At 36.7% G+C, this 25,972-nt stretch overlaps 1 protein-coding gene across 1 annotated transcript in view; it reads left to right on the top strand.

Moving 5' to 3' along the window:
* The window catches only part of TENM2 (teneurin transmembrane protein 2), a 1,590,996-nt gene that overhangs the window by 467,955 nt on the left and 1,097,069 nt on the right, over positions 1–25,972 (top strand). Inside the window, exon 6 of the mRNA XM_040574031.1 lies at positions 14,387–14,630. The gene's annotated coding sequence lies outside the window, so the exon portion shown is untranslated. The remainder of the gene's footprint in view (positions 1–14,386; positions 14,631–25,972) is intronic.

The following is a 25,972-nucleotide window of genomic DNA, read 5'->3' as shown; positions in this document are numbered from 1 at the left end:
TAACAAAAAAACTCTGGGAGACCAGTGTCCTGATTTGGGCTGAGATGGTTAATTTTCTTCATAGGGACTGGTGTGTGCCCTGTTTTGGTTTTCAGAGAAACATAATGCTGATAACACACCAATGTTTTTTGGTTGTTGCAGAGCAGCGTCCCCCAGAGTTAAGGCCATTGCAGCTCCTCGTGCTGCCCTGCCAGCGAGGAGGCCGGGGGTGCTCCAGGAGCAGGGAGGGGACAGGACCAGGACAGCTGGCCCAGGGTGGCCTCAGGGACAGCCCGTACCATGCGGTGCCTTGCTGGCGGTAACAGCTGGGGAGGCAGTGAGCAATTGCATTGTGCATCACTTGCTTTGTGTGTGTACAGATTATTATTTTCCCTTCATTTTCTGCTTATTGAACTGTTTTTATCCCAACCCCCGGTTTTTACTTTTTTTTTTTTTTCTTCTGATACTCTCCCCAGCCCACTGAGGGGAGAGAGGAAGGGCTTTGTGGTGCTCAGCTGCCTGTCAACAACCAGAGTATCACTTCCTCACACACCCCAGTGAGATCTTTTAGCATATTTGGTATCAATTCAGCCTCAGATAACAGAAGAGAGTTCTAAAAAGCATTCACAGCAGCAGAGGTATGCTTCTCCCCACACATACAAGTACCACTGCATTATTTTGAAGAAAAGATTTTTGTATGTGACAGGCATTAATGCTAGAAAATTAGTCACTGAAAATAGACATGGATCCATTCAGGCTGCAATAGTCATCAAATGCAATATGTATGACTGGTGAATATTTTGTAGGGTAGGCTTTTTCTGTTTTTGTCAGATGAGGTAGTGTACCATTATTAAATTTTACTATATAGTTGGATTTGGTTAGTAATATGCCTGAACCTCTGTCATTCCTGAAGGAAAAAATCAGCAATTACATGTCTTGTTATTGTTGATATTTACTACTTGTTCAGTGTACGCATTTAACAATTGGGAACTTTATTGGATGCTATGAGCAAACACTTCCAGGGCTAGGATTCCACGGAATAAGACATATAGTCCATGCCAAATCCAAACACACGTGCATGTAACTAGAACAGATAAGCTCTAACCCCTGGGAGATAACTTAGAAATCCAAATCACTTCAGGGCAAACTTCTCGACTGTCATTCATTGTGAGAGGTGTCCCTCATTTTAGAATTAATTTTACCTCTGGACCACATAGACTTGAAACTGGCTTACTGTGGCTACTGTAAATTATTTATGGGAGGAAAAACTGTATCGTGAAGCTGAGAAGACATAAATATTATTGTTGGAAAAAGACATGATTAGGATGTTACTTAGAAATGTCTTATCTGCTCTTCTAATTAGATTGCTTTTTCTCTTAACGTACTTAACTTGACCATTTAAAAAAAAAAAACACAGATGGAAATGGATCTGAAGGCTGTTTACCAATAAAGAATGCTTGAATTCCAATGTAGTCTTCTGATGCTTTATTATGTGGGCCAACTTTGTTTTAATTCCTAGTAACTGTCCTTTCTCTTTCAAAAATAAAACTTGAAAAATTATGGCAAAAAGCAGTCTGCAGGTATGTTCTGAATATAACACAGTCAATATGACATTGTTACTTCAGTATGAACAGAAAGCATTCTGTAAATGCCGTTTTCTGAACTGATTTTCATCAAATTGATATATGGTTGCATTAACTAATGTTATCTATCACTAAGCAATATTTCTGTTTTATTCAGTCTTCTCTAAAGTACATATGAGCCTCTGTATGCTTATTATTTTCCTTTCAAAGCTTTAAAAAGAGTGTATACAAACAAAATGGAGGATTACATTGGCATGGCACCAACCTGAATACTCAACTGAACTCCTTTCTACAAGACCATGGGTCTGATGTGAGATTTCTGCCCCTCAGTTTTTTTTGTTTGTTTGTTTCATCCTGTAGTTATAAAATAAACAACTGTGTTGCTATTTAGAAAATTAATAATTTGGCCAATTGGTGTGAAGTGCTGACATGAATGTTACAAGAAAGATAATTGTTCTAAAAAGTTTCAGTCAATGGACAGGTTTGTTTGCTTAAAAGCAACACAATGAACTACCTATGAGCTAACTGTTGGTATAAGAACATCCAAAGGCATAACTTTGTCCTGTAAACATTACAGCTTCACTTTTGCAGTTTTCCGTGATAAATGTTTTCCCAACATGTTGGGAAAATGTTGGGTACAAAAGATATTGCAAGAAGAATTGTAAGAAGAACGTAGAAACTTATCTTAAATGTCAAGACTCTCCAAGCTGTTTCTCACTGCCTGGTCAGCAAAGACATGTATTTGCATGGGGAAGTAGAATTGGAGGATCTAAGCTCACTCAGCAAGGACCTTTATTTTAAAAGCAAAAAAAGTGTAAAAAAAAAAAAAAAAAAAAAAACAAAACTCAGAGCATAGCCTACCATCACTGGGTAAAGATATTTTGTGGATTTTATGGGCTCCAGGCACTTGCAGGCTCCTTGGAAATGCAGTGTAATGAAAAAAACTAGCAGTGCTTGGAAAAAAGAGTAGTAATGGGGTGCAGTTGATGTATTAGCTGGAGTTGTTTTTGCTGGAGTTGTTTTTGTGAACAAGTAGGCAATAATGGTAAGTCATAATTTGGAGTCTTTCAGATATACTGTTGAAAGGTGCTACAATCACAGATTGACGATTGTAATGATTCACACTTGTTTACTACAGTTGATTAAGTTAAATTCAGTGATGATACTCTTTAACTGCAGCCTAGTCAGAAGAGCTCTTATTGGTCAAGTTAACACAGATCATTAACTCTAGTCATTACTTGACTTGGAAATAATGGCTTGCAGCTATAGTAACTCTCAGCAAAATCTGGATTTAATATAAAGGACCCGGGGAAAGGTTCTTACTGTCAACCATTAAACAACATAAGCACATAAATGCTTATATCCATATTGCATTAATTATTTTAGTCACATTAAAAAATGAAGTGCAAAGAACAAAGACCAATGCAAAGAATGCTTGTTTGGGAGGAAACAAAAAAAAAAACAACACACCACTAAACAAGCCAGTTCACACCTGAATTTAGTGAAACTCATATACCTAGTTTAGTAGTAGGTGTGTATACAGCCATTTTTTCTGACCAGGCAACAAGAAGCAGTTTGAGAGTCCTGAAATTTTAGTTAAGTTTCATTAATACTTCTGGGATATATTGTTCCCAATAATGAAAATTGGGAAAACATTTCTTGGTGAAAATTGAATTTTTGGCTGAGGAATATGGCTTTATCAGAAATGCAAGAGATATTTCTATTATTATTATTATTGTTGTTTTGATAAAGCTTTGATATCACCTGAATTTATTTGTCAGATGCCTTGAATATTCCAAGCAATACCTTTTGTGTTTTTTTTTAAAGTATTTATTTCTTAGGCAGACCTAGCATACCCCTTCTAACAAACACAAAAGACAAAATAGTTCATGAAGTAGTTTGTTAATGGACTGAAATGGAAGTCAGATTACTGAGTTAGATTAAGAGAATCTCTTTTTTTCATTTTAATATATACATTATTATACCCCATGAATCTGGAAGAACTGATTTTTTTTTTATCTGAAAACACGAGATGAAGTAAAAAAGATCATTATGAAATTAAAAAAAAAAACTGTTACACAGTTTTGATTCCTTTTATATATGTAATCTACTATTAGCAATATTATTTTTTTAAGGTTTTATGTAAAAAGCATTACGAAAAGTTCCTATACCAGCTCTCAGAGATCTGTAACAAGGGGGTGAAGTGACTTGCTAAAATTAATTGTCAAGGATAAAAATCAAGGGTAGAGTGAAAACATAGAACTTCATTTCAGCTCTGACTGCTTTGTACATCAGTGCAAAGAGCTCTAAAAGCCCTGAATCTAATTAGGCCACAATATATCTAGCAGGCACACAGTAAAAAGCTGCAACGCTGTCTGTTGTTGTTGTTGTTTTCTAAAACAAAAGAAAACATTTGGTAGGAATCTCTTAAGAAGTGTGGCATAGGGTATATTGTGTTATGGAAGGATATTGGAAGAATTTTAAAGACTCAATACAGAGATTCCAAGAAGGACTGAAAAGATAATTTAGGTCATACAAGCTGTTGGCTTATATGCTTTATTTTAAAAAAGATGCATGACTTTTAAAGATGATATCTTTTGTGTTTGAGCAACTGATATAGTTGGAGGGAACAGCAGTTGCTCGTTATAGAAGCCACTCTTCAACTTCTTTAGCAAAGAAATGATGGCCTATACACTGAAGTGCTAACTCAGCAGTCTTATGCAGGGGTCACTTACTATCACCTGTATTTATTGCCTTTATTGGAGACTGCTACTGGGATGAATTTTTCTATATGAAAGAAAAGGGAGGGATTTTTATGCCTGTAGAGCTCGTGCAACTTGAGATACCACAGGGTATCCAAGATACCTACGTAAGGTTATTGGATATGAACCAGGATAAGTGCCTTCTGGAGCAGCAGCAGCTGGAGAGCAGGCACCTAAAATGGGTCCTTCGGCACGCTTAGCTGCCTAAAATGTTTAGTAACTCAATTCTGAATCTCTTCAGTAGCTTTTCTTAGCTAATCAGAAAGTAACCACAAAAATACCTTAGGGTGTTGCGATAGCCTCTGTGCTTGGTGGTTGCTGGAAAAAATGCGAGTTGAACTCCATTTACCTAGCTAAGAGGGGACACACCAGCATGTAGTCAACTTAAATTTCTAGTACAAACACACACTATTATTTGAACAGCACATTGTAACATGGGGAAAGAGCCCTCATCCTGACAGAAGAGTATCTGACAGTTTCTTCTATTTAATGAAAGATAATGCTGTGGATATGTTTCCCTATATCAAAGGGAACACATCATTTGTTTTGCTTTGTAACATTATGAATGGTGTTTAGTTTAGAGTTTTCTGTCTTTTGTAGCATTTTCAAGTTATTTAATTTACTCATTTCGTAGTGAGAGATGCTATCATGACAAAGTTATACTTAAATGGCAGATTTCTTTTTCTATTGATGTCTCAACAGGGAATATTCCCAAAATATTCTGTTTCATGTAAAATACAATCATTTGTAATCACCATGTTAACTAATGTAACGATAAGTGATGTTCTTTCACAGTATATTTTATTTACAGTAATGTAGCTGGAGAAGCGTATCATGTTGTAAGCCCTATCACAGAAATACCTTGCTGCAGAACTGCAAATAAGGCTCTCAGACAGCACGGAAAGGCTCTAAATAACCTGAAATCAACCTGTTCTTGGACCTCTGTTTTAATATATATATATATATATATATATATATATATATATATATATATTTAACAGTATCAGTTACTCTTTTGAAAGATATTCTTTCTCTTTCCCTAGTGTCAGTCTTGGAAAGCTGTTCTTGAAAATATGAGCACTTGAACTAGATTTTTCTTATCCTTTTTAAAGGAGTGGAGGTTCGGGTATGTAATTGCTTTTAATCTTAGTTCTTATTAAATGGGAGCTCTTAAGCTAGCTTGCTGCTGTGTTCTCCAAGCCAATTTTAAAATCAGACGGCAGCCAAAGCCAAGGCAGGTTTATACTTATATGCCAATATTCCACTAAGCTTTCAGAAGATATAAAGTGTTTGTTGTTGTTGTTGTTGTTGTTTTGTTTTGTTCAAAGAATGATGAAGGCCGTCAGTACTTCTGTGGATGGATAACTTCCTAGAATCTGTGAGGAATTCCTAACAATAGGAAAGTACCTCAATGGCTCTTCACTAAGCTTGTAAATATAAACGCATGCATGTCATAAAGCCTGTTTTTTGCTTCTGAATACTATTTCTGTGAATGACTTATCACTTGTTCTGACTCTACAAGTTGTCATACTACGTACTAACTCAAATTCATGCAGCAATAAAAAAAAAATGCAAGTCTGATTTGTTTTAAGGTATTATAACTTGTTTTCAGTAAAACCTAATGTTTCAAAAAGCTCTCCTGTCCTGCAGATTCCTCAACCATGTGTTGAACTTTTTACTTTTTCCAGCATCCAACAAGACAATACCAAGTCATGACCCACTGGTACTTATTCTTTTTTTCAAAAGGAAATTCTAAATACACTAAAGCTTCATATTGGTTTAGGACATTAAAATTTCTTAAAATTGTGTTCAGTAGTAATTTAATGTCTTAGGAATAGAGAAAAGAACACATCTTTGAGCACAAATGTGCTTGTTTGTTTTCTGAAATATTAAATATCCATACCAGTCCGGGTGGGGGGGATTCACATTTCTATTAAGATATGCTGAATGAGTATCTCTGTTCCCAAGCAACGCCCTTCCCTGGTGTTTGCATTACTTCGGTCCGTTTCTAAGAGACGGTCATGCACAAATTGATAGCAAGTACATATATGACAAAATGTTTTCCCTAGGGTGCTCACAGAATTTAACACTTGATGTGAGACAGTACTTTCCATGAACTTTTCTTTTCCCTTACTGTCCTTTGCAAGCAAGGTCCACCTGGAGGTAAATTATCATGTACATGTACTGTTTTATATAGTGTAATAATGCTAAACTCCTTCCTGTCCATGGCATATGTTCTATGCATCCTTTTATCCTTTGACTTCTGTTTTTATCAATAACATATCTCCCAACTGTTTGATATGGCCTGCGTATATAGACTATTAGATACCCTTAAAGGCCTACAGTCTTAAACATATATCTATGCTGTGCTCAACTGAAGGAGGTTTTGCCTGTACAGCTAAGGGTATTAATGAGTAATACTTAATACTACTGTTCTTTGTTATGCTCTTCCTAAGCTGAAATGAAGAAATCCCAAAAGGTATCATGCTGGGATGTTGAGGTGTTTTTTCCTTTTTTTTTTGGTAGTGGTGGTTGTTACTGCGTAACTTTATATTAAATCACCATGAAAATCTATAGCTGACTGCTGTTTTCATATGTATTGCTAAAGCCAAGAGAGCAGCCTTCTGGATCGTTGTGGGCTGCCTACAGCATGAGAAGACATGCAATATTATTAACATGGTCCTTTAGGACATGAACCTCCAGCTCCTTAAGCATACACATTGTGTTATTAATTTAACTGGGGGCATGCAATATAACAAAATGTATGCTTTGAGCATGTCTACAACTAAAAGGTACTACTCTGAAATTTTGCGTTTCAGTCATGACATGTAGGTATGCACGTAGTTTTCTGAGGCTACCAGATGTGATTTTGAGTTCACTGTTCTGAATTGGAAAGGTTTGGGGCATGAGGTAATGAATGCTAGTTCAGGTTTACAAGAAAAAAAAAAATCCTTTAACGTAGGATAGATAGGAGCATCAACAGAAGCATCGATGCATGTAGTTATTGGCACTGTTTCTTTTGAAAGTGATGGTTTTAACCTACCATATAGCTTTACCGCTCGGCTGGTGCAGAAGAAATACTTCCTTAGTCGTAACTGGAACGCCTTATTCAGAGAAGACAAAGCCTACAAGATAAGAGAACATAAGTGAATCTAGCTGAAAACATACTTCCCTCTTAAAGAAGAACTGAAAATCTAGAAGCAGATGTCAGCTAAGAAGATCCCCAAAATAGTGCTTGGTGTTCCCCACTTCCCTCAAGAACTAAGAATTGTCCTGAGAAAATGCAAGGTATAGAAAACATTTTATTAATACCTTATCCTTAAATGCTTAGAGTAAATATTTTGCTGTTTCTTCAGATCTTGTGATGGGACTGCCTGTTTGTTGTGGTTTAACCTGGCTGGCAGCTAAACACCACACAGCTGTTTGTTCACCCTCCCTCTCTGGGATGGGGGAGAGAAATGGGAAAGTGAAGCCTGTGAGTTGAGATAAAGACAGTTTATTAAGACAGGAAAATAATAATAATATTGATAATAGTACTACTAATAATAATAAAATGTATGAAACAAGTGATGCACAATGCAATTGCTCCCTACCCGCTGACCAATGCCCAGCCTATCCCCAAGCAGCTGGCCCCCCCCCCACCCCGGCTAGCCACCCCTATATATTGTTCAGCATGACGTCAGGTGGTATGGAATACCCCTTTGGCCAGTTTGGGTCAGCTGTCCTGGGTCTGTCCCCTCCCAGCTCCTGCTGCAGCCCTAGCCTGCTCGCTGGCAGGACAGAGCGAGAAGCTGAAAAGTCCCTGGCTTAGCGTAAGCACTGCTCTGCAACAGCTATAACATCAGCATGTTATCAGCGCTCTTCTCATCCTAATCCAAAACATAGCACCCCACCAGCTACTAGGAGGAAAATTAACTCTATTCTAAGTGAAACCAGGACACTGTTACATAAGTTAAAGGCAAATTCAAATAATAATGCACCTTCCTGTGAGGCAAAAGCAAACATGGGCCAGAAAACATAATAGCAGTGATAGCACAAAATCTGAATTGCCTGGAGATGCAGATGGGTATTGCAGCTGATGTGCAGTGCTAAAAGGCGAAGGGGAAGATAGCTGGCTAGGGTGTAAAGCAGCCTTTAAATGTTGTCTCTGAGATTATCCACAAGTGTAGCTAAGCCCAAATCACAGTAGTAAGTTATCAGTATAGTGCAAAATGAAAAAAAATGTCAGGTTTAAAGAAAATAAATGTAAAATGACTGGGTGGTGGTGGTTTTCTTCCAAATCTCCCCCTTTCCCCGTTCCTGCCCGGTAGCTGGCATTGCAGCTGGTCTGTTAGCACACCTCTCTTCCTACTTTCAGCTGTGTATGGGGAAAACTTTGTTCTTCATTCTGAGCACCCAAATATTTGCTGTTCCGCAGTTCAGCATCAAGTTCCACATTGCAGTGCTGCCTTCACCTGAACATAGATATACTCGTACATCCTGTTACACTTAAAGCACAGTGTGTCACCACTGAGACTTCAGAGGGCTCCAAGTTCATCTCTCAAGCTGTATCTGTACAAGCTGTTCCTTTTTTTTTTTTTTTTGCTGTCTATGATAACAGGTTTTGAAGGACAATTTTCAGGAGTGCATAATGCCTGCCTTTCCTCCCCTGGATAGTGACCTTTGTGATGTATTTCTTTCATACTGTTGATATTTAATTACAAATCTGAATCCCTTGTGGGTGTCGTACTATAGAGCAAAAATTTAGTTACTCATGTTGACAGTATTAAGAAATAGCTAGATTGGAAATGCAGTCAAGGGACTTAAGCTCCTTTTTCTCTGTTATTCTGCTTTCCTTTCTGTGAGAATTATAACCTTGACCTTTATTTTCCAAATATTTCAGGGTGGGGGGAGGGGGTAAGAGATTGAGGAGAGGGATTCAACTAATGCTTTCTTAGTTTTCATTATTAGGGCTTCATACTGGTATTCTTGTGGCTAGTCTTCTGATTAGTGTTAAGATGGAAAGGGACTGGTTTAACTTCATACATGAGTGTGGTGGCTTTAAATTGCTGGATCTGAATGTTACATTATGTTTTCCTCAACTCCCGTGTAGACCTGACTGATATTTTACAGTCACTCATGGCAGGCAGGATCTCCAGATCCACTGAGCAGTGTGAAATAGCAGCTGTTGCCTTGCCACAAGCATGGGGCTTTGAGGGGGAGAAGAAGAGGATGGAGATGGTTTGTTGTGTGCTGGCTTTCTTGTTTGTTTGTTCTAACTTGAGTACTGTATTATTTGATCTCTTAGGAGTAAAGTATGGCTATGAAGTTTTGTTTTTTTTTTGATTTGAGTAGTCCTTTTGAATAGGTTTAAAAAAAAACAGACAAACAAACTAGTTAAACATGACTAAACTGTTACTTACAATTAAGCAGATACTTACGCAAAGATTTTAAGACTCTTTAGGCATAAGTGTAAACGGTGACATGAAATAAGGTGTGCAACTAAAGAACCAAGTAAGGAGAGGGGGACGGAACAGTGGTACAAATAAATTCATGCGCTTCAAAATCATTTATAAAAGTTAAAATATCATTACTGTCTTGTTTAAAATCCTGCTAGACACTTCTTCTTGACCTAGTAGACACAAGCTTCTCCCTCACTGTTTTCTTTTGCTTTCTTGATTTAATTTTTTTCCCCCTGACATATCCATATTTACTTAGATCAAAACATGTATCATGTTCAGACTTCTGTATTGAAGTCAAATGCTTTATTTTGCCAAATACATGTCAATAGCGTTACAGAAAATCAGTGCATAAACTGTGTGGGGTAGGTAAAAATGGTATGTGTTTGGGAATAAAATACTGTACGCATAAGCCTGTTCTTAAGAGCCGTCTAGACCATGGAAGTGGGAAATTCCTGTTACTTCTCAGAAATTTGAGACCCGATTCTGCAGCAAAGCCAGAAATTTTCTTTTGTCAGTGTGTCAGGAGTTGCTCTGAATGTACTTAGTACGCTATTTTGTGGTTCATCATCCATAGTTTAAATTGTTGCACACGTTATCATTGGTCCTTCCATTTTCCTTATTACATAGGTTAATAAATAAAAAGTATACAAACAGAGGGGTTACTTCCCCCAGTCTTTAAAGACATTTCCTCTCTCAGACTCACAAAGGTTCTTGTTATTTCTGTTATGTGCCATTTCCAAATGGATCATGCTACAGTTGTCTGAGTAATGTGGGCACTGTATATACTGTTTATATGCAATATGTTGAATGATAATAAAGAAGCTTTAGGTTTCCGAAGTATATAATTTCTGTTAATAGTTTGAAATTTTATAATTACAGATAATGTGCTAACTGTATGTGCAAAGATTGACCCTTAAACTTTCTTCCCCAAACTAACAAAACTAGCTTTTCCTCTTAATGTAAGTTGCTATGCAAAATGAGAGATCAAAAGCATTAATTTAAAAGGCACGTGACATTTTCTGCGGAGAGGCCTAATTCACTATCAATACAAATAAGCTGTTTTCTCAGTATTTTTTTTTTTCTGTAAACCATCTAAGCACAGACTTGGAAACAATGCAATTTATACAGTAAAGGTGAAAAGAGAAAAACAGGTATTTAATGTGGAGTTCCAGTAAGCCTCCTTGCTTAGACAGGTTAGCTCTCTCTGCCCTAAGTAAATGTGACATGGGAGGATGGCTGGAAATCATAGAAGGGCAGATCTTTTTTGTGACTTTTAAAATAACAGTTTAAGCATTTATTTATTTATTTATTTATTAACACTGGCACGAGTTAGTTTGCTGGTTTACTGAGTAAAAAAAAAAAAAAAAGAAACCTCTAAACCTCTCCCTGATCTCCTTCCTGTACTGTCTTCCATGGTGAAGGGATTAGTAGCTTTGGCATAAAACAGCTGGACAAACTGGAGGGAGATTTCTTAAGGCTTGAGGAACGGTTCATTATGAATACTAATGAAACAGATCAAATTCCTATTGAATTCATGGGCTTTTCCTTTGACTTCATTAGGATTTAGCTTGAATACTAGGTAAGAAGTATGTTTCAACCATCACAGCTATGTTTTGCAGTTTCATGAATGAGCTTTCTCATTCAAATTTTCTAACTAAGACTCTCAACAACACTTACCAAGTATCTGTATGCCTGTTTACAGGACTTAGGCCTGTAGTCTAAGTGTGGATATTATATATGCATAGTTGACAGTTGAAATAGTTGGCATCTCAGAAGCTGTTGAGGAAGATGCTATTGGAATAGCATTCACTATTTCTTAAAAAAAAAAAAGGGGGGGGGGGAAAGGTAAGAAAAGAGAACATCAAAAGAAAACATTACTCTGACCATGAAAATGATTTTTCCTAACAATTTTATGGTGCACATAGCAGGTGTGTGCTGCAAAATGTGTTTGGGGGAAGGGGAGGTTGTTTTGGTATTATGAGGAAACACCTGTTGATCATGTAGCTCTGTAGGATAGCAGGCAACAACAGGACAGAGTGTCTAATGGGATAAAAATTCTGACTCTTTTTCACTTGTATAGAGTTTTCTCATCCCACATGTCTAGTGATATCTCACGGCAGGATATCTCTCATGAAAACTTGCCTATCTGGCAGGTGATTCACAGATAGCTATAAGTGTATGTGATTTGAAAACAGCAGGCAAACTTCCCCTACAACAACTTGCCAAACAAATTTGTTGAGAATAAACTGCTATTAGAATTGTTTAGAGATGCTGAAAATTTATCAAAGATTTCCTGATGTTGTTTTAAGCCATGATTAATAATAATGCATTTTTAAAAGAACATACAAAACTTCACATACAATCTAGGTAAGATGCTCAGTAAAAGAAAAATGAGAGAAATATGTATGTATTCTTATAAATCTGGCACTTTGGATAGAACCCAACTGAATGTAATACTAGTGGAAATGATTTTTACTTTGTTGCCAGGTGGAAAAAAATTGTCTTGAATTCAGATTAAGTTTTTATCCTGAGACAAAAATAGTCCCTTGGTTTTGAACAAATATTTGTTGGTGATAATACCTCAGCTGAGTCTTCCAGGGTGTATTTTCCCATATGATGTGGAGAGACCAATCTCTAACTGTTTTTCTTAATTTAAATGTGGAACTATGTCTGGTTTGTGATGCTAATGCAGGCCTGTCTTTGAGTCACCATTTAAGTCTAGCTAATTGCTGAAAGGTCAAAGCAACACCTTGCACATAGCAAGATCTAGTTATATTTTGCTGTAAATGGAAAAAGAAATGTCTACCTATCTGATGAAAATCACAGAAAGACAGCGAATAAGTAGCCTAAAACGGATTAAAACTGCTGGATGAAATGCTGGAAAAATGGGATTGCAATAAAAATGACGACAGCATCTTATGTTAAATGGAAGTAACAATAGATCATTAATGCTTTTTTCTTCTTTTTTTATAATGAAAATAATGGCACAAATCAAAGCATTTAACTACATAATTCAGTTTATGGATAAGTTTGGTTTTGTGTGTTTTTTTTCTTCCTGTCAATGACATCCAACATGTGAATAGGTTACCTGTTTTCCATTTAATATATTCTGATGTGTTTGTAGTGGAGGGAAGAAAAAAGAAACATGAGTCATTAGTGCTTTAAAGGTTTTGAGTATGATGCAGGTATAGCATCGTGTGCATTTTAATGACTTAGATAGCAGTGAAAGTGTCAAACCTTACAAACCTAAGAACAACAAAATGTTTCCGCAGTCATAGAACTCAGTCTCCAGTTCTGGATGAGAATTTTAAGCTCTGGCTGAAGGAACGTAAAGTTTGAATGGCAAATGGCAAATTCTTGTTTTGTTTAAAACAAAAGACGAAATCATAAGTAAGCTGGCTGTAGAGAAAAGCCATGTTGTAACAAAACTGAACAAACGTGATTGAAGAGGGCGGATAAAGGAAGGTTACAGTAGAAGAGGGGAGTGGGTCGAATGCATTGGGTTATGTGAGACCTTGAGGAAAGAGATCAGAGAAGACATTAAAAAATAGTGTCAACGTCATATGGGGTACTCTCAAATGAGAGAACTGTAGGAGGATAAGAAGCTTTTGATGTAGCGGTACCAGCAGATGTTCTTTGTAGAAAACAATGATTGCATGGTGTGCAAAGAGAGATGGAAATGGAGCCCTACTGAGGGCTGAAGAATTTCACCAGTGACTTTATGCATATAGCGCCAGAGGTAGTGTGTGAGCATCATAAACGTTGCATTAGAAATGGGAGTTGAGGAGTAGCTTCCTTTTCTCCTCTTGTTGTTCTTCTGGACACTGCAAAGGTCATTGTAAGAAATCCAATAAAGTCAGTTCATACCACAAAAGCTGGAAAAGAATGCCTCAAAATAACATAAAGTACTGGAAAACCATCAATCCTCAGCCCACATCAGAATTTGTTCGATATGGTAACATAGGTAGGTCACTTTGAAAGAGGTGCAGTACTTGTTTCATAAGCAAAGTAAGTTTCACAAGAAACCTAGTTCTTGGGTATGCCAGCTTCATAGTTTCTTCATGGACGCTTTCAAAACAAAGAAGAGAAATATAACAATGTGGTGAATTGTGGCTCTGAGGTTTATTATAAAAGGCTTTCTGTAGATACTCTCTACTACGCTTAAAAAGCAGTAACCGCCTGCTCTGTCTCTAGCACTTATGACTTGGTACAACCAGACAAGTCTTCTACAACATGATTACAGTTGCAACGGGAAAAAGAATCAATGGCTAAGCTCTTAAGAAAATAAATAAATAAAATAATCTATTTCAAAGGTTGCTACCATGTTGTACCCAGGTATCAGAATACCATTTGACATGCAGCATTTTTACTGACTCTTTCAAGCTTTCTTTATAAGAGGAGTAGTAGGACAGAGAAGCTATGAAAATGGCTCTGATAATTGGAAGCAAGTTGGGTGTTTTGCATATTCAAATGTTTCTTGAGAGAAATTTTTCTGTGCTTGATTGCCACCAACGTGTTTAACAGTTCTTCTCAGTTTCTGGAACTGATGCTCTATCTTCTGGTCGTCTTCTTGGTGAAAAAAGTAGTTTGTATGTTTTCAGTTCTTTTTTTGGCATTTCAGGTGAGTTCATGTATGAGAAAGGAAGATATTTCCTTTGTAGTTAATCATTAACATGAATTAAAACCAAAATCTTGTATATTATAAGACTACACACTGGAGTCTGAGGAAACTTCTTTAAACACGAAGAGCTTATTGTGACAGCATGTGGAAGTGGCCTTCAGTCAAGTAAAGACTCTTCAGTTCCTAGTGGGAAGGTTCCCTTCATCTTTCCTAGAAGGTGACAGCTGGCTGATGTTGGTAGATGGTGAGTTAACTCTATCTTCACTCGCTTTAAAACAAGTTGATCAAGAAAAGTGTTTTTTAATACTGGTTTTAATAATGCTATGCCCAGTGCACAAAGCTAAGCAATCACACAGTTAATCATGTGCTGGCAGAGGACTACTCCGTTATATTTCACTGTTGATCACTAAATGATTCTCAGCGCTCACTGCCTTCCAGTAAAGTATCCGATAGCCTGGCTGATACTTGCCACGTGTGGTTCATGCTCTATTCCATCTTTCCCAGTTGAGAACAGCATTTAGTTTGTCTGTCTTGCCATAGGTATAAAGCATCTTTCCATCCAGCTATCTCACAATATTTTACAGAGGCTGTAATATTGCTCGCCCGTTGTGGAGAGTGGTATGGGGGAGGCGGTGAGGTCATGTGAATTTTCTAATTTGGCAGTTAGCAACTCAGTGGCAATTTTGAGGAGAAAACAGTTAATTCATTTGCAGTCTTGTCCTGTAGCCACTGACATTGACGTTCCTATATCCATGTGACTTTGGCTGCCCTTGTAAAGAAATTTTCTGAAACCCACTGTTTTAGCACTAATAGCAGCTGTAGACAAAACCTTTTCTGGATGTGCAATTGCTATGTAACAGGGAAGCCAGAGGATGTCCTCCACTGGTGCTTTCAAGGCTGCTAGTGTTGTTGCAGTGGCATATAGAGACCTGAAAGTTTCTGAAATGCACAAGGTCGCTCCATGAAAGATGATGATGATTACCATTCGCAAGTCATCTGGCTGAGCTAAAGTGTGATCACAACAATTACAGTAAAAACACACGGAAGAGACACAGATTTGTGTGCTGAATACTTTCATGCTACACAAGCTATGAAGTATCTGTTCCATTAAGGTAAAAAAAAAAAAAAAAAGCTTAAATGAAACAGGAAAAAAATATAGATAGCTGAAAGATAGTTCTGTTTCCAAGTTGTCATAAGGGCAGGTAAATGGAAGTATTTCGTCAAGTGTGTTCTAGATGATGTTCATAGCAAGTGAATAGGGGAAAAGCCTCAGCTATGTATAGAAGTTAAAAACCTGATGGAGTCAAAAATTCTATTTCCCAGAGGGAGAGACTGCGATTTTTGGTGAGGCATATGCGTCTAAGGTTTATATACCAACTGCAAAGAATGAAAGGCTGAAACTTCATCATTTGGACAGTAGTATTTCTTTTTGAAGCTGTTTTAGTGCTGATTTCTGGACATTCTAGGGTGACAATAAATGAAAGGAGTTTAAGAATAGTGCACTTTTATTTTGTAGTCTTCTACGTGGAGGTCTATTTTTTGTGGGTGGTCTATTTTTTTTTTTTTTTAATTAATGCATTGGTTCCCTGAAGTAATCTTTATTCTGAATTTAGGGCATTTCTAGTTTGTACTATACCAGTGAACACATCTAGTGGTAGTCAAATTAATGCATTTCTCTTGGAGAGGAACACACCACTTTTATTTTTTTTTGCTACTGAAGGTTTGGGAAGGGGTAAGGGAGAAGTGGTAACTAACACAAGAATACTGAATATTAACAAAATTCTTCTCTAAATGCTAATTAATTAAATGCATAATTCAAGAAGAGCATTTGGACTTTTTTGACTAATTGTACCAGTTAGAAGCAATTTAGAGAAGGTGTTAATTTTGTAACTCAGCCTACAGAGCCTGTAACTCAGAGCTAATCTGTATGGAGCTCCTGTTTTCATGAAAAAGAAATGAGCGGAAGCAACTTGTGTACAGCATGCTTAAATGGCAGTAGAGGTATGATAGAGGCTGTCACCCTTTCAAACTTTTTATAATAGAATCCCTTTTATTATTACTTCCCAAGTAGCTTTACTTGTGAAGTTTATTCATTTTTTTCATTACTTTGACTTTTGTTTATAATAAAATTCATTTTTAAATTGCAAATACATTTCATGTAGACAAGAGGAAGGTTGCTCTTAAATTTATTCAATTATTAGGTATTTGTGCATAAATACACTACCCCTGTAACGTAGTCTAAAATGTCTGGATGTACAGAAGTCCCCATTGTATCTTCTAGTATAGGTACGTAACTCAGTATGGAATTGGCTCCTTCTTGTTCATATAGGGTTCTATCTATCTCTGGTAAGGCAAATATTCATGTGAAGTTTTTATTGTTCACTGCTTTCAGGTAGATTTGAAGTACTATAGTGCAACTGTGAGCCTAAAATATATTCCTGTGGAATATATTTTAGTGCTTTGGAATAGATATTGCAAAAGAAAAATAGTTGTGTAAGCAAAGGAATCTGATCATCAAAAATTGGGTATGAATTAGTTTCATGCTCATGGTAATGATTTGCTCGGTTCCAAATAAGCTAGGCTTATTTTCTCAGACTTACGTGTATTATCTGCTTAGAAAATAATCAAGTTCCATGTTACAGACAGTTCAGCTAAATTGTTTATACTCATTTAAATTTTATGTGTCAGGTCGCATGTCATAAAACATAATAAAACTTAACATAAGTGACAACACCACATGGTGCTTAAAATTTGAAACATAATGCATTCATTTTAGTATCCGATACTTAGAATCAGTTCTGAAACTGCAGTAATTTGGAAATGCAGAAGTAAAGGAGGGAGGGAGATGACTATGAAATGTGTCTTGTGTATTGGCTTAGTTCTCTTCCAATAGTTATAGTCCCTTATAATTACAAGAAGTTAGAATAACATCTTATAATTACTACAAGTTACTGTTTCAATGACGTGTAATGGTATCGTTAATGTCGTTAAGTTTAAAAAAAAGAAAAGTAAAATGCATTCATTTGGCTTTTGCCAGATCTATATTCGGAATCCACACCGTGTAACCTGTCAGTGTGAAGTTTGCAAATGATCCAGTTGTTACGGAAATACGACTGGGTATAGGATTGTAGTGGAGATGCAGGGACTGTAGAACAGTAGCCTTGTCTTCCAAATGTGATTAAAAAGTATACATAATGACTAATTATGGGCAGTACTGCAACTTTACTGAGGATATTTTACTGTAGAAGGAAGCAGGGAAACCGGATGTGTTGAGCTGAATTACACACACTTGAGGAACAAGTATAAAAAGGGCAATGAAGAAGAGACCTAGGATTCTTCTTGTGGAAACTATTGAGGCAATTAAGATAAACACAGCCTCACTAGTTGTCATCAAATATGTGATGTGTTTGGCAGCCCAGATATATGTTAGAGACCTAGATGATGTTCATATTCTAGACATCCATATGCTGATAGAATTTCCCCGATGGATATGTCTCTAGGCTTTTTCTATATGCCTCATTTACTTTAATTACTCTTTTAATGTCGCCAACCCGTAGCTAAGACAAAGTATCTTTTTATATCTCTTAATGCAGAAAATACATGGGATTTTTGGCATAGGATTGAATGTAAGGAAATGGGCTAGCTTTAAGATACAAAAGGTTGCGAAGTAAAATATTTTTAAAGAAATCAAGAAAAAGATAATCAGTGATCATTTAAGAGAATAAGAACTCTCAAATCTTTGCAAAAAGAGGATAATAAGAGAAATCCAAGCAGTGTGTTAACAATATTCTGAGGTTGGAGGTCTCTCTCTTTCACCATAGTTAGTTGTTTTTTGCTGTTTGTTTTTGTTTTAATATTCTGATGGACTTGCAATGGCTTCCAGTCTGAAGGATTTCAAACAGTGCTTCTTAAAGCCCAACTGCTATTCTGAAGTAATTTCTTCACTATTTTTATGGTATGGTTTCATATCAACGGGGTCATTCACTACTGTTCTGTTTAGGTAACAATATCTGAAAAACTGACAAAACTTCATTTTTGAGATGACCAGTAGTTCCTGATCTCCTTATAATAACTTTTTTAATGGAGAACATTGTAGTTCTGCATTTTTGATGTGGATAACAATGAAATTTACAACATCAAAAATAATTTACTTAGTGAATTTAATTATTTTACTGTATTTTCCACTACAGTAAATGAATACTTGTTAGCCATGTAGGCTTCCTGAAATGCATGAGCTTTCCTACCAATATCATTAATCCAGGCTAAAATTCTTTATTATCACTAGTAAACAGCTGCTTCTTACCTTCTCTGGCATTTGTGATCACTTAGTCACTTAATGCATCAAACTTACTGCATCACTTAATTCCAATTAAGGGTGGTGGTTTTTTTTGGCATGGACCACAAACTTAAGTTTTCATTAACTCTTATTTTGTCATCCTTTCAGAAGAACCCTGTACCCAGAAGTCTCTGTCTCCATGTCTCTTTGCAAAATGATCATTTGGCATAGTTTTAACCATAAAGGTTAAGCAGAAGCAGTGCTCAGAGTTGGATATTTTACTCCAACAGGAAGCAAAAAGTTATCTTAAATCCTGCCTAAAAGCAATTGTGTGATAGAAATGGAATGAAATACAATTATGGAGTTTAGGCATGTTTTAAGGAATATCTAATCAGAATTGTTCCCAACAAGCTGTTGGTTATCAGTGGTTATCAAAGGTAATTCTAAGTATGGCATCCACCCAAAAAGGCTTTCAGCACTAAAAGGGATATAGTAGACTCTTTGCACCAAGCATTGTTTTAGACCTTTCTAGGACATAGTGTTTTGTGCTGGCCACTTACACTTTTTTTTTTTAAAAAGCTACAATTATTAAACCAATAGAAGTCTGAACACTTTTTCAGGGAAAAGACTGAAGGATCTGCATTGTTTAATGTAGTAAATAGAAGATTGAAAGAGGAATATGAGGATTCTTTAAAAATAAACAAAAAACCAAAAACAGATGAATGTAGTTTGGTAATGTGTGGTTGGACTACACACTACATGAGGTGTTAATTGCTGGGGGAAAAAAAGCCTATAGTACTGCTTTTAAACATGAGCATTAACTCCTCACATGTTGGATGAATATGTTGTGTTCAAATGCTCAAGGTCAAGAGCAAATTCTCTCCCATGTTAGTTTGACAGGGACTGTTATTCAGGCATCTTACAGAAGCTTTTACCTAGGATAACTTGGCCACTCAAAACACTTATGAAGCTAGTGGACTACTTGATTTCTACTGCTATCTTCCAGTATCACATTGCATTTTTGAGACTTCTGCAGCTCTCAGCCAGAGGTTTGCATCTTGTTCTAACGTACTCAGCTGCTTGGCAGGGTGTGCAGGTGGGTTTGGAGAATGGAGGGAGTACAGCAGGAAGAACACAAAGTCCCTTTCATGTGTGCAACAAAGAGCAGGTTTGCCAGTTGTATTGCGTTACGGTCAGTCTCATGTTCCTAATCAGGTTTATATTTTTGACAAAGCACAAGCAAAGAATAACAAAGAAAGTACGATCAAATTACATAATGTCAAATGTGAAAGTAGCAAACCAATGGCGGAATGAAGTTTTAACCTGTTAAAGTAAAAATGAGATTTGAGGAAATTGAAAGTGTCCCTTGGCTTTTTCAGTTTAAAGCCCTCTAAATTTACACTCAATTTTTTTCAGTGTTTTTCTGATAATTAAACAACTTGCATTTTCAAATGTATGTGCCCTGTGTTTATTTTGGAATAAATATTTAAGTATTATATCTAAGTATTTCTCTATTTCTCTTTACCTTGATTACCAGTGTTCAATTTGATTTGGGGGGGGAAAAAAAAGTTAAGAAACCATTCAACATATATCAGGAAAAGGAAATGTGCTTACTAATGATAAGAATAACATACATGTTTATTGTGGTATCATGATATATAATCCATTCTGCAAATAAGTTAGAAGTCAGTCATTGAAACCTTTTATTTGCTTTTTTAAATTATTTTCTTAAACATGCTCTATGGAAAGTCACAAGAAGGTTCAAGTGTAGTTAATATAACAAGCTTTTTTACCAACTATACTCAGAGCAGTTTTAGTACTGCAGCCACCTTAAGTCGGAGCTAGCACATAACCATTGGCATGGGATACATGTGGCTTCTGTAGAAAATGAATGGAGCTGCACCTGGGGCACAACAACCCCAAGCAGCGCTACAGGCTGGGCGATGAGTGGTTGGAAAGCTGTCTGGCAGAGAAGGACCTGGGAGTATTGGTTGATAGTCAGCTGAATATGAGCCAGCAGTGTGCTCAGGTGGCCAAGAAGGCCAACAGCATCCTGGCTTGCATAAGAAACAGTGTGGCCAGCAGGGCTAGGGAAGTGATTGTCCCCCTGTACTCGGCTCTGGTGAGGCCGCACCTCGAGTACTGTGTTCAGTTTTGGGCCCCTCACTACAAGAAGGACATCGAGGTGCTCGAGCGAGTCCAGAGAAGGGCAACGAAGCTGGTGAGGGGTCTGGAGAACAAGTCTTACGAGGAGCAGCTGAGGGAGCTGGGGTTGTTCAGCCTGGAGAAGAGGAGGCTGAGGGGTGACCTTATCGCACTCTACAGTTACCTTAAAGGAGGCTGTAGTGAGGTGGGGGTTGGCCTATTCTCCCGTGTGCCTGGTGACAGGACAAGGGGGAATGGGCTAAAGCTGCACCAGGGGAGGTTTAGGTTGGATATTAGGAAGAACTTCTTTACTGAAAGGGTTGTTAGGCATTGGAATGGGCTGCCCAGGGAAGGGGTTGAGTCACCATCCCTGGAGGTCTTTAAGAGACGTTCAGATGTAGAGCTTAGTGATATGGTTTAGTGGAGGACTTGTTAGTGTTAGGTCAGAGGTTGGACTGGGTGGTCTTGGAGGTCTCTTCCAACCTAGATGATTCTGTGAGTGCAGCACCAAAGGGAGTCTTTGGTAGTCCTTGCTCTCAAAAGATACCATTTATAAACACTGGACTTTGAGGTTTTCCAAACAGAGAAGTTTCTAGAGGATTATGTAAAACCATTGTATTTCTGAACAAGGATTTTGTTATTTTTGTTAGAGAGGCTTAAAAAACTTGTTCATCATGATGATTTGTCTTTCGTGTTGATTAAGCGATATTTGAATTTGTTAGTATGTCTTTAGCACTAGTTATGATCTAATAGCAGGCTTAAAGGTGTCTTGTGACTCACTTGTTCCAAATAGTTTAATTCCAGTGTGCAAAGCGTGGGATTGATTTGGTTTATAATACAGTGTTTAATGAATACTAGCTTTGGAAAACTGAATTGCATTGTAACAAGTAGCTGCCAATGTGCGACTTAAAAAGCTGGGCACATATGAGCATTCCAAGAAAAATTGCTGTCTGATTTTTTTAAACTAGTTGTCATCTCCTGTATTCATACCCCTGTGTCTGCTATTTGGTTGAAATTTGTTACTTCTGCATGAGAGCATAAAATTTGTGCACCATGCAGTTCCTAAATGTTATCTTGTTTTGGTACCAGTGTCTTCAGGGGATCCTGTATCTTCTTCTGTAAGTGGTAATTAAGTTGTTAGCATTGAACATTGTAAGTGTTCCTCTCTTGACTGACAGTAGTCACTTGATAACTTCATAGAGTTTGCAGTAAGATTAGCCCTATTTTCAAGGTTTGTAACTGAATAATAAACAAGCATATGTGATTTTCTCAGGGGTGTTTACCAGCACATATTTTTTGAATGAGTGACTCATTTCTGAGGTTTAATGTCAGTGTCAATTTTAGTGTGTTTGTGCACATTTTTCTTTATAATATCTAAAATCAAGTTTCAAAGATCTTAGAGTAGTTTCCTAATGTGCCAAGTAAACAATTTGTGAGACAATTTGTTTTGGTGAGGTTGTGGTGAGGATATGGGGTGAGATTGGCCAGGAGTGATTTTTATGCATTGCTTGAACTGTTGGATGATGATATATGTTACAAGGCTTGAAGTATGTCCAGTTTTTAATATCAGTTTGTGGAAGAGTTTATAATCATTAATAACCAAGTCCTGATTAATTTTTTCAACAAACCTGTGTTAGAGAAATCATAGGAAGAAAACATTGTCTGTCGTCCTATATCAGCCTGGGCTTTTCTGACACAGATGAAACTCTGGAATAATCTGTGGAATGTCTCATATAAGTTACATAAGGCTATGTAGAAAGTCTGATATAGGGTTGGAGCAGGTACAAGATGTGCTTAAACCACTAAACCACATTGCCTTGTGCAAACTGCTTAAAATCTCTTTGCTTAGCTAGACCAACTGTAAAATCCAGCTAATAAAGTGTAACCACCCTTGTGAAGGTCTACATGTATTTCTTGAGGGGAAAAAAAAAAAAGTACTATGTGACTTCAAAGGGAAGACAGCTTTTTCTTCACTTGAGGGGAAAGTAGGAAAGGTACTTTTTTTTTCCTTTTTCTTTTTTATTGGTTGGTTTTGGTTATTTGTTCTGTTGTTGGTGGTTTGTTTGAGGAAATTCTGTGACCCAAGGAGTAGCTATTGAGTATAAAGCTGTGAGATATGGGTTTTCATTTTGAGTCTGATGCTTTGTAGTGTTTTGTACTGGGAGGAGAATTGTCCTGCCTGCACACCTCGATGTTTTCAGTGATGAACCTGTGTGTATTTTTTGGTTATGAACGAATACAATAGCAACTCCAGAACTATGCTTGTGAGTTTGGACAGTTCTAGATTTTTGAAGTTGTCTTTATTTAGCTACAAAAGAGAATTTGAAATAAAGACCACTTTTAAACCTGGAAAGCCTCACTTTTTCAGAAAGCATTGTTTAAAAGTAAGGTCATGTTTTTGCCAGACAGTAAGGACGCTTCCTCACCTGTCACATCTTGCACCAAATCTGAGCACTTAAAATGAGGAAATGGGTAATCAGCATCTCCCAAAATTGTATGCTAGGCTCTTAGTAATTTATTCTTATTTAACAGCATTTATTGTATATTCATCATTACCTAGTAAAATTACCTAAAAGAATGCTTTTAATTTGGGGTTAGTTTTATTGTAATTCATTGTAGTAAATGGTTCATTGTTTAGAATGAAAAACTGCAAATTCCCAAAATAGATAAAGAAAATCTAGACAAACATCAGATACTTCATATCTGCTCATAGTCTTCCACTCACTCTATTACAATAAGCACATCTTATCCATGTGCAACAGAGCCCCATCTTCAGCTCTCAGCATGTTGCTTTAAGAAAACAGTGAATAGTATATCTTAATAAGATTGTCATCTCATTTCTTACTTTTTACATATTTGTAATAAAATTATACACAAGACCAATGGAAATAGCAGATATAATACTGGTAAGCTTTGAAGAATGTTTTAAAATATAATGTTTATTTGTAATAACAGAAAATAGGAATTTTTCTGTTACTGAGTTCCAATTGTGAATGTTAGTCTAGATTTTTGCCACCTTTCCTGCAAGCATACTGGGCTTGCATGAAGAAAGGGCTTGTGCGGAAATTTTGCCAACTAAAAGCCCAATAGGGAAAAATACTATTGCCCTATTTTGCAATAGAAAACCCAGTTCATATTAAGTATACCTGGTTATTCATACATTGATTTATAGGAAAATCAGTTTTCCGTTACATTGAATATCAGCAAAACGGTAATCATACCAGTGAATTCAGTAGAACTTCTGTTACTAGAGTGGAACACCATAACATTTTAAAGCTGTGCTTTAAAGCTCTAAGTAGCATGTGGCATTCAAAATAATTTTGAACTAAGTGTGGGTTGTCATTGATCAGGTAAGAGACTTAGTCAACATTAAAAATGGGAGGGGGGAGGGGAATGTGGGGAGAATATTCCTATACATCTTCTGTTACAGATGCATAAGATGCATATTGACTAAGAAAACATTACAGAAAAGTCCCATTTAATATTTTGATAGCTGCATGTGTGTGTGTGTGTATGTATATATATACATGGCTCTAAGGCCACTTGGATTAAGAAGTCAGGCTGTATTTTACGTTGATTTTTTTTTTTGGAAATTTGAGGTTATGTTCCCAGTTAGTGTGGCATTACCGTATATGGAAAGTCACTGAAAATATATCCATGATACCTCAATCTTCTGTTTGCAGGCATTTAAAGGCAGCTTATGTCTATTGAGTGTTATCATTGATCTCTTAGAATCAGATTTTTAAAAATTATTTTATTACATGTACTACTTATCAATTCAAAATGGCTTATGTTCTGGACCTGCATTTCCTTGACTGTGGTCTCAATCAATGTTAGAAGCTACTGTATACTATGCACTGTAAATGCACTCCCAAGCAGTTCAGTTAGTTTATCTTCAGAGATAATTTCAAATCACTTGTAGGAAGCTTAGGGAATGCTGATACCATCACAACTAGCTAACAAACAGTCCAAGACCTCAGTCTTTGGACATCTGTAGAGTTACTGAAACGGTAGATTAAGTTTGCTTGTCTAATGCTGCTTGTTGAATCACAAATAATTTGTATTGCTAAATTATTTGTATTTATTATACAATAAATTATATATTGCAATGAAAATTATTACATACAAATTACATGTATTTGTATGTGTTGAGTTCCTATTACTTGGTGAACTGTAGTGCTAGTGAAATGAAAAAAAAATCATTCCCTAGATGGCAACATTGTCGATTTGATGCATTATTCAGGAAAGGAACATTGGCGTGGCTGTTCAAATAGTTCTGTTATGCATTGGAGTGTTCCCTCTACTGAATGGTTTTAATGCCTCCATTTACCTTAGTATCTGTTAGTCAGGGTTTTTGTTCAATTCTTCTTTACTGTCTCAAGCTCCTAGCTAAAGTACAAGTAAACTCTTCCCAGAATGTACAATGTAGAATTTTTAATCCTTTCATTCCTAGAATAAATGGCAGAACAAAATTTTCTTCCATTGTGGGCAGGTATCACCCGTGCCACCAATAGGTCGTGTAATCCATAGATGCTAGGTACCATTAAGTAATTTGTATCCTAAGAGTCACTAATGCTTTCTCCTCATGGGTCTGTTCTCCTTTTTCCATGCCCTTGCTGATTGAGATGCTTGAAGAGGAATGCCCCTTCAGCCTCTCCTGCAGCCTGTCTCAACTCTTTAGGCTAAAAGGAGTTAGTAAATTCCAGGCCTATGCCAGTGTATGCCAACATGGCTTCACTCTTGTTTTCATCCCCAAAATGGTTTCACTTTCTACTTTTCTTGAAGTAGTAAATACTCTTTATTTACTATTTTGTTGCCTTTTCTGCAAAACATAATCCTATATGGATTTTATTACTTGTAATTTATAAATTATATTCTTCCTGGGAGTTTTGTGTTCACGTTTCCAGTGTCTTTGCTGGCCAGAGAAAACATTCATTGAAAATTTTTCACTGTACTTGATGTTTCTCTTAAACTTTCATGGCTCGATCCAGAGTTTTCTGTCTTGCTCTCTTGATCCTTTTGGGGTTAATTCTTTCATTAACACACCTAAAGAAGGGTCTTCTGGGTTTTAGAGATTTTTATTGCAATGAAAGTCAGATGCATGATCTCTCCTTCAAAGGATCAGTACACTGTTTTGGAGATGCAAACAAAATTAATAAAGGAAA

The sequence above is a fragment of the Cygnus olor genome, chromosome 14, assembly GCF_009769625.2.
Source record: "Cygnus olor isolate bCygOlo1 chromosome 14, bCygOlo1.pri.v2, whole genome shotgun sequence".
NCBI lineage: Eukaryota > Metazoa > Chordata > Aves > Anseriformes > Anatidae > Cygnus > Cygnus olor.
This window is presented reverse-complemented; position numbering and strand designations above follow the sequence as displayed.